The sequence below is a fragment of the Cupressus sempervirens genome, chromosome 6 (genome assembly GCF_028749045.1).
Source record: "Cupressus sempervirens isolate cs-2001-9-10 chromosome 6, ASM2874904v1, whole genome shotgun sequence".
Lineage (NCBI taxonomy): Eukaryota > Viridiplantae > Streptophyta > Pinopsida > Cupressales > Cupressaceae > Cupressus > Cupressus sempervirens.
In genome coordinates, this window is record NC_143123.1 from 191,440,390 (window position 1) to 191,450,299 (window position 9,910).

A 9,910-nucleotide genomic window follows, 5' to 3' on the forward strand; every position below is an offset into this window, starting at 1 on the left:
ACTCAGTATTAGTCCAATCTTCGAGAGGACCTGTAACCAGTAAGATATGGATGCAAGCACATGATACACGTTTGGCACATAAAACAAATTGTTTATTCCATAAGTTGTGTAACTAATGTGTTGAATGATGGATACTATCAATGCAAGTGGCCGTTTCTCCATCATGTAGACTTTGAAGCTACCTTTGGGGCATATCTTTTCTAATTTCCAATGGTTAGATCCGATATAGTGTGGTAGATAGGTGCACATTTTCTTATTTGAATAAGCATGCTCAATAAGTTGAATTATAATAAGAAAGAGGTAGTCAGTGCAAGTTATTCAACTATTGTATTACTTATTAAATTGAATTATTTATAATAAGAAAGAGGTAGTCAGTGCAAGTTATTCAACTATTGTACAATTTGTCAAAAAAAAGTTTCTTGTTATTTCTATAAAAGAGAAATAGAATTGAATTGGTTACCATATTGATTATAATGAAATAACTTTACCATAGCATCCATGGCTGAATGGTAAAAGCACCCAACTCATAATTGGGAAGTCGCGGGTTCAATTCCTGCTGGATGCATAATAAACAGTTATTGCACTCTATTTTTTAGATGAAAGAATCGCAGCAAGGTTATCTCGATTCAATTCAGTATGTGATGAGTACTAAATCTAAATTCTCTAGATACGTGTGTTTAATCGATTAAGATATACTACACTTCCACACCATATAGTAATTGTCACATTAATATATATTGTAATGATTAATGAATGTGTGTACATTGGTAATGAGGATAATAAGTAATTCTGATCCCCTTCCCTTACATGCTAGAATCACGACCTAGTCCATATGATACAATCGACAGACCCTAATAGAATATTAGTATTAGATGCTTGTTAGGATATGAATTACGTCACTAATTTATGAGTGTTGTATCTTGAACTTTCTTGTTTGATTCGTGACGCTAACTTGAACTAGACTATCATCCAATCTATTTGAAAACCACCTATGACTAAAATGTTACAACCGGATGACACTATCCACATGAGTCTTGAACTCCTATTCAATGATAACCTTGTTTTACAATATGTAATTTCTTATGCGACTTCATAAGCTACAAAAAAAAAAAAAAATTTGTTGTGTTTTTACTAGTAAAATTTAGGGCATGATATATGATCCACGATAAATTGAACAATACTAGATACTAAATTAATATGTATATCATTGTGCACATAAATGACAAAAATATATATCAAAATACATGTATCCATAGACAAAATTTTACACAAATATATATCAAAGATCATGTATCCATAGACAAAGTACTCAAATATATATCAAAATACATAGATCCATATACAAAATATGGCTGATCATGCCATCAGAATGTGTATAATATCAATGTTTCTGTATACAATGTGGCATATGCCATCTCAAAATGTCTCATGATGCATCCTACAAAAACTATACTATCTTAGGGTGCTGGTGGATGATCAAAATGCAGCCTCTTTGCTGCACTAGGTGGATCGGATGCCTCCTACATAAACAAAAAAGGAAAACCCAAAGTTAGACTACTAAATTTATATGATTCTACGTATCTAACATTGAATTACTCAAATGCATAATGATCTTTTCCGTAATGGACATTAATACTATCAAAATTTCATAATAAATACCTCTCTCGTCGACCTTCTGCACCGGTCAGGAGTCCTCTCGTATGCCCTCGGCAATGCTGGTACCTCTCTGATTGTGGGCTGTATATGTTCAAATACCTTTGTCAGATGAATCTACAATTTAAACTATAACATTATAATTCATAGCATGCTAAATTTCTAACATATTTAATCATGAATTAAAACTACAACATACTATTGTAGGCTCCTCCTTAGGAGTGAGTGGTCGCGTCATCAAATATACATAACTATCCTGTCGGACCTCATGTGCACTAGGAGTCTCCTATGAGATACAAAATAGTAGTTGTTAATATCACATAAATTAGTTTTGAATTTATTTATGAAGATAAGTGATGTAGCAGCATCCCATTGTCATCATGGGAACATTGAAGATCCAAGGCACTATAGATGTCATGGAGCACCTCTTGAAGTCAATTGGGCAATCCTTGCACCAATTATGGCTCATGGAAGCATACAAAGTTATAATGTTGGACTCATATGTGGAAAAAAGTTGTAATTGGGCATGAGATAGGATTTTAGGATTTCACATGGTAGATGAGTCATTTGATAGGTTCATGTAGGTTTTCATGATCATATCTTGTCATTAGAAAAGTCAAAATTTTTAATAAGCCCATTAAAAGCATAGTTTAATAGTTAGAAATTTGAATAGTAACAGTTATGTGTTTTTTGGAGAGAAACTCCATAATTTAAATTTTATGAAGAGTTAACAAATGAAACTGATTGGAGGTGGTTGAGGGGGTTACTAAAAATCCCTTGAAACTTATAAATTGTGATTGTACAGCCTGGAGGGTCAAATTTGTATGGACTGTCTCAGAAAATTGAATGAAAGTGCTTGGTTTTCAAGAGCAACTTGAAGAATCCTTTGTTTTGTAAGTGCTTTCTGATATTGTAATGAGTGGTAATATCATCTTAGATATGTAAATTCATAGTGAATGCTGAAGGAGAAGTTCTAGAATTGAGTTTTGGGGTTTGAACAAGTAGGTCCTGGTTTTTAAGCCATTTTAAGGAGGGTTTTGAAGTTTGGGTGTTTAGGAGTGTGACCAAGACCTATAATCTTGAAAATCATTTGATTTAGATCATTAATAGAGACTATGAAAAAGGATTAAGTCATATTGGAAGTTTTAAGGGTACTTGCTTTGTAAAAGTGGTCTAATTAGGCCTAATTCTGAGACAAACTGCCTTGTTTCGTACAATCTTTCCAAAGGAGTGATATCTGATTTTTGGATATGTTATAAAAATGAAAAAAGGGTATCTAAAAAGATAGTTTATTTTCTTGGTGTTTTTGAAAGTTTGGGAGAAAAATTAAGAAAACAAGGTCTGCTGATCCAAAGAAGAGAATAGCCTAGTAAAGGGCAAAACTGGTCTCTTTTGTATCTACTAAAGATTTGTGGGTTTGGAAACCTTAGAAACATGTTGTTTGAAGTTTTTTAAGGTGTGTAGAGGTGGAGGGAACACTTGGTGAATGTAAATCCAAGTTTGGAGTCTTTGGTGGCATTGTGTGCATTTGGGAACACCAATGAAACATAGGGGTTGGGTCCATATTGTGCTTGAATTTGCAAGTTTGTGGTTAGATCCTCCATCCTCTGCATCAAATGGTATTAGAGCATCAACAAGATCTTTTGAGAGTAGATAAGTTGAAGGTTTTGTCATCATAGGAGTCTTTGTCATCCTTAGTGTGCTGGTCCCTTTGTTGAAGCCTTGGCGTGTCTAATTCCTCCTTGTGTGTCCCAGAGTTGAAAGGTACATAAGTGGTGTCCAGAGATTTCTTGGTGAGGAAAGAAAGAGAATCAGTGAGTTGGCCCTTGGGAAGGAAGAAAACTTGTTGTGAAAATGCCTCCTAAAAATCAAATGGCTAGAGAACTTGAAGAATTGAGAGAAGAGTTGGGAAGAGAGAAAAGAGAGAGGAGAGAACTTGAAGCATCTAGAGTGAGGGAAGAAAGACAGATGAGAAGAGAGAGGCTGAAGCTTATTGCAAGGATAGAATCCTTAGAAAAGGAAAGGCAAGAACCTAGAGGAGAAGAGGTTAGAGGAAGAAATCATGGAGAGAACCATGAAGAAGAAGAGGTTGGTAATGCAAGGCAAGAGCATGAGACAACAGATGATCCTAACGAAAGGAGATTTATGAGAATCATTAAGGCAATACAAGGTAATGGTGGGAAGAACCATATTGATTTGCCAATATACCAACGTAAAATGGATAGTGAAGAAGTGCTAGGGTGGATAGAGGCCCTTGAGAACTACTTTGATCTTGAAGACATAGAGGCAGATAAGAAGGTAAAAGTAGCAAAAGAAAGACTGAGAGGAACAACACTCACTTGGTGGACTAGTGTTCAGAATGAGAGAGAGGAAAGGTGGTGCAGGGCACCTAACCTATGTGGCAGGGGGGAACAAGTATCCATGTTGCCGGACACCTTGCCACTCCATGAAAGCGAGGATTCAAGTAGATTAGGAAGTTGGAATAAAGGTTTGGTCCATATTTTACAAGTTGGTCTATATTTTGTAATAAAGGCACATGTAAAGCCCACAAGCATTTTGGTGTGGTTATAAACCAAGTGACTCCATGGGACCAAAAGGCCTTAGAATAGGGTATTTAGAGTCTAAACAATATTAGCAAAAAGTGGTTGTTTTTTTGTTTTATGGTTGGGAACGCCTATATGGTTGTTCCAACAGTCATGTAGACCTTTATATATGTCATATGTGATCTCAGTTGAAAGGGGGAGATCGGAGTGTATGGTGGTTTGGAGAAAAAACAATAAAAACTTCAATTTTCTAGAAATTTACTGGTAATCGCTCGGCTATTATGCTGCTACAGATCCATATGAAACTTTTATGATTTCTAAGTGTATGAAATAGTTGTAGGGGTGAGTTAGGAAACTTTTGGTTTTGGTTTGACTCAAAAAGGAGTTCGGGTTTAAAAGTTATCTGCACTTTAGTAGAAGGTGGTCTGAAAAGCCTTGTTTCCTAGACCCTTCCACAAATGCATCCCTAACCTGCATTCCCATCGGTGGCACCCTCTAAAACTAAGGGATATGCAAGTTAGGAGACTATGCAACATAATGCCAGAGGTTGGAGGCCTGGAGAGAAGGGAAAATATTTTTCCAAGTCAGCCCTAGGTCAAGCAAGCCCATGTGCTTGACCGGTTTTTGCAAGGTAATTGGTGACAGTCATGGTTGCAGGCACTTCTGATTAGTTTGAGTGCTAGAGTTGGATGCATTGATTGTGTTGGAGATTTCCTTAAGTGTTTTGGGTCTTGGGAACCCACCTTTCCCATTCTTCCTTGAAGCCCTAGCCTAACTTGATCAACTAGGCCTAGGTACCAAGAAGCAGTTTGGAGGGTGTTGGAGCAAGATCAGCCCAAAAGCTTTTGGATTCTTAGTAGGTGCCAAGAAGGGTGTTTGGACCTATGGAGAAGTCCCTATTCTATTAAGGGATACTAGGAGAAAAGTGCAAAGAAGCTAATTGGAAGGCTATAAGGTTTGTAGGCCTAGAAGTGCAAAGGTGTGTTGAGAGTTTGGTGGAACCAAACAAATTGATGATTTTGGGTTGGAATAGTATGTCCATGATTGTCTCCATTTCTAGTGACAGTTGGTGAGGCTTTTGAAGTGGGATTTCCTTGTTTGGCTTGGAGGTTGAGTAAACCCGGAGTGGGTAAGAGGACTTGTGAGAAGTCCTAGAATCCTAAGTTGGATTGTGACAACCATTTATTGGCTTGTGGAAGGTAGTTGCTACAGACTCTACATCAAAAGGGGATTGAATAAGATTTCAGATTGGGAGAGAATGAAGACCATGGTGAGAAATCAATTCTTGCCATCTGATTTAGCAATCCAAATAAAGATAAGAAGGAACAATTTGAAACAGAGAGATATGGATGTCATGTGCTATACTGAGCAATTCCATACCCTAAGTATTAGGGGAGGACTGGAAGATGAAGATTAGAAGGTGGCTAGATACATTAATGGCCTCAAGTACAATATTCAAGATGAAATAGGATTGAATGTACCAAGGACACTTGGAGAATGTTTTCAATTGGCAATCCAAGCAGAGGAGAAGTTGAAAATAAAGAATGAGAGGCAAGAAAATCAAAGAGGAGGTGAAAAAATGAGAGGAAGAGGTGTAAGAAGTCAGTTTGACACTTCAAACAATCAAGACAAAGATAAAGGAAAAGAGATTACATCTGAGACAAGAGGAAGTTTCAGGGGAGGAAGATTTGGAAGTGGAAGAGGTAATAGTGTTTTCATAGGTAAATGCTTCATATGTGGAGGAGTAGGCAATCAATCCTACAAGTGCCCTGAGAAAGGTGTGGATTTCAAGAAGGAGGAGAGGAGAGTTACCTTGACCCAAGGAGAAGAGGAAGAAAAGAAGTATGATAATGCAGACCCTGAACTTGAAGGAGAATCTTTGATGGTGAGAAGAGGACCACAAATGCAACAGCAAAAGGAGACCAGACCATCCATTTTTAGGAAAAATTGCATGAGCCATGGTAAGATTTGTAAGATGATAATAGACTCTGGTTCCTTTGATGATTTAGTGTCTTATGAAATGGTAAATAAACTAGGATTGAAGAAGTATCCTATTGATAGACCATATAGGGCATCTTGGGTTAGTGATGCACAAAATATTGTTGTAAGGGAGCAAGCAATAGTGGATTTCTCTATAGGAGAATATAAAGATCAAGTTATATGTGATGTCATTCTAATGACATGCTGCCATGTAATCCTTGGAAGGAATTGGCAAGCCTCAAAGAACACTATTCATTTTGGCTCATCAAATGTTTATATAGTACACAAAGATGGTGTGAAGTTTAAGCTAAATCCTTTCACTAGTCATGATGAGGAAAGAGTTATTTGTTTTGGCAAGAAAGAGTTTGTGGACTTGCAGGAGTAGAGGGAGAGTAAACATGATATGATAGATCTGCCACTGAAGCCATCTCTTTTGGTTATGAAGGATGAGATTGTTCAAGACAAAACTCAAAATTCTATTTACAAGAAGATAGTGACAACAAAAGGAGTGATGATAGGAATAGTATGGTGTCCTTTGGTGACGAGAGTGAACAAAGAAGTGAACATATCCATGGAGGATAAGAGACAGGGTCAGCATGACCTCAGACAACAAGTTATTCAGCCTTTGTCAAGGATAAAACATGACTGTTCGCAATCAACAGGCAGTAAGGTTACCATGACTGGTAACAAGGATCCAATGCTTTTTGTTTCTAATGATTTGTATGCAGGTGTACAGGGTAATACATTGCAAGTGCAAAGTTGCAAACATCCCTCTAGAAGGATGGGAGGAAAGAAGATAGTACCCCTTAACTCTTGAGACAAGAGTTGCTTTGAAGGTGGGGTGTTTGGTGCAGGGGCACCTATTAAATCATCTAAGAGAGCCTTGGTACCAGATGAAGATAGAGGATCAAAGACATCATTGATTGTTAATTGGGATATATTAAAACCAATAATAGAATTATGTAATAAACAATGTACTTTGAAAGACAAAATTCATAAAAGTCTTAGTAAGGACCTAAGGGCAACATGATGTAAAATGGCCAAAAGAGCCATATGGCATAGTCTTAGGATAGTTTCATACTTAGTTGCATTTAATAAATCCATATGACCAATTTTGAGTCAATGGAATAGTTTAGAAAGTTAGGGAATGCATAAAAACTATAGTTTGAAATTTGAATTTCAAATTCAAATGGTCATATTAGTTTTGGAGGGAAAGTAGTAATTTCATATTTGTTTGATTAAATAAACCTTTGTAACCAACTTGGTCGGTTGGACAGGTGCATATAACCCTATTTAAGTTGTAATGAACATATGCAAGACATGAATCATTATTGGTACGAAAAAAATCACAAAAATTGTATGGAACAACAATCATACTTTCCTCTGCATCAATAAGAAAAATAAAAAATAAATGATACATATACATACAATGGGGCTCTTTGTGCGAATGGAAATCCCTGATGATCTAGGACGCCGAATCTGTACAGGATCATCGCCAGTAGCCACACCCTATATACAATAAAGAATGTAATTAAATGAGATTACCACAAACATTTTACAAGAATGCATCGATATTTAATCAATTAGAAAACATTTAATTACCTTTTCTTTGTCAGTGCATGTTGGCTCACCCCTCGCACTTTGTCCCCCTGGGGTAGGTGGTATCTGCAAGATAAAAGAAAGATTAGCAACCATATATGCTACAATATCAAATAGACAAAAAAAATGTGAACACAACATACTGTACCATAGATGTCTCAAGGCCAAATGAAATGGCCGACAGTGTAGCATCGTCTATCTGTCTGAGCTCCTCCTCGGTCATCAACTAAACATGAATAAAGATCACATACATGTAAAAGTCAATATGGCTTAAAAATTAAAATTACTCTATTATAAAAATTAACTTTAAATCGCATATGTCATAACAAAAAAAAGTATAAACGTACCGACACCGAAGGAGTCCATGCCTCTGCATTCCCCTCCTCTCTCGCATCAGGGTCTGTAGCCTCTGCATGTGCCTCTAGTGTATCCTCATCTAATACAAAATGATACTCAAGAAGATTACCTATGGGACCCAGGCAAATATTCTTGCATGTAATGCAAGTGTGAGGCACACAAACATGTGATGAGCTAGCCAATGATGAACTGGCACCAACATCATCAACACGAGGAGGCAAGACTGGCCTAGCCTGAAATATCATTAGGCTACTCAGCCTATGAATGGCTCTGATGGTCTGAGAGCTAGCTTCTGCCATAATATCTGGATGCTGCACTCAAGGAGGGGGGGAGATATCAGGGGGGGGACAAAAGTGCCAAGTTTCTTCCGCTGGGAAGAGGGTCTATCCTAAGGAGCTCCTAGTCCTAAGCCCATGTTGGGCTTCATGCTCCAATAGTTCACTTTAAGTTTCAACACAAATTCTGCATATAATTTTCTAAGGAAATAAAATGGTATGTCTAAATTTCCATGTGGAGGGATATCAAAGACCATCCACCAACGATCCCAAAAATTTGCACGTATGGCATCATTTGTGCACCATTTAATCAATAGTTTGGTTTTTTTTGGGTCAACTGATATACCCATTTTTGGGTTAGCAAAAAGGCTAGCCAAATCATCTTTGGTTATGTTGAGGGTCGTGACCTCATCATAATCCAAACCATCATCAAACATCTGGTGCATTTCATCATGCCAATGAAGAGCGGCATTTTGTTGGTTCGTAAGGGTTTCAATGTTATCCACTATGGTGTTTAACGTGGATAACATAGGAGCCAGTGCAAGTACATTATTATAAATTCTATGCAAACCTCTCAACTCGGTGAGATTTTCATTTATCAAATCCTTGATTCGAGGAGGGTTTTGAGGAGGTAGAGGATCATTTGGTGGATGGTTTTGTGGGGATACTAGATTGTTTGGTGGTGGGTTACGAGGAATATTATTCCCTGCCTCAGTGTCATCATTTTGATCAGCCATTCCTATTGAATTGCAAAACATAATATATATTAAAAAAAATCTAAATTTTAACCATTTTTGTAAAAAAAACCCTACATTCAACTAAAACAAACAAAATTATCCTAAAATCTATTAAATTTAGGTTAAAAATGAGTTTGGGGAAAAAAAATACCTTAATATCTGATATCCGATCTCGTATCTGATATCCGATCCACAGAGGTAATACTGGCCCCAAATTCGCTTAAAATGAGGGCCTGCAGGTCTGTGGTTTTATTTATCCAATGCACAGGAATCAGATATCTGATATGTCTGAATAAGTATAATATATATAATATAACATATAACATATAATATATATTACATTATGTTACATTTTATATATATTTTAATTATATTTTATATATATTATATTAATTTACTATATATTATAATATAAAATATTATATTATATAATAATATTATTATAATATTATATTATTATAATTTATAATATATTATACTTTTTTATTATATATTATATTATAAGATATTACTTTTTATTTTATATTATATCTTATATATATATATTATATTACATTACTATATATTATAATATATTAAATATTATATTATATTATTATAATATAATACATTATAATAATATTATTATTTAATATAATATTATTATTATATCTTATTATTAAATAATAATAATATAATATTAAATAATATTATTATTATATTAAATAATATATCATACTATTATATGATAATAATAATAATAATAATAATATTAAATAATAATAAT

At 35.4% G+C, this 9,910-nt stretch overlaps 1 non-coding gene across 1 annotated transcript; it reads left to right on the forward strand.

Moving 5' to 3' along the window:
* The first annotated feature begins 492 nt into the window (after window positions 1-492).
* On the forward strand, window positions 493-565 carry TRNAM-CAU (transfer RNA methionine (anticodon CAU)). Its single transcript has one exon. It is a non-coding gene; the product is annotated as a tRNA-Met (tRNA).
* The last annotated feature ends 9,345 nt before the right edge of the window (window positions 566-9,910 follow it).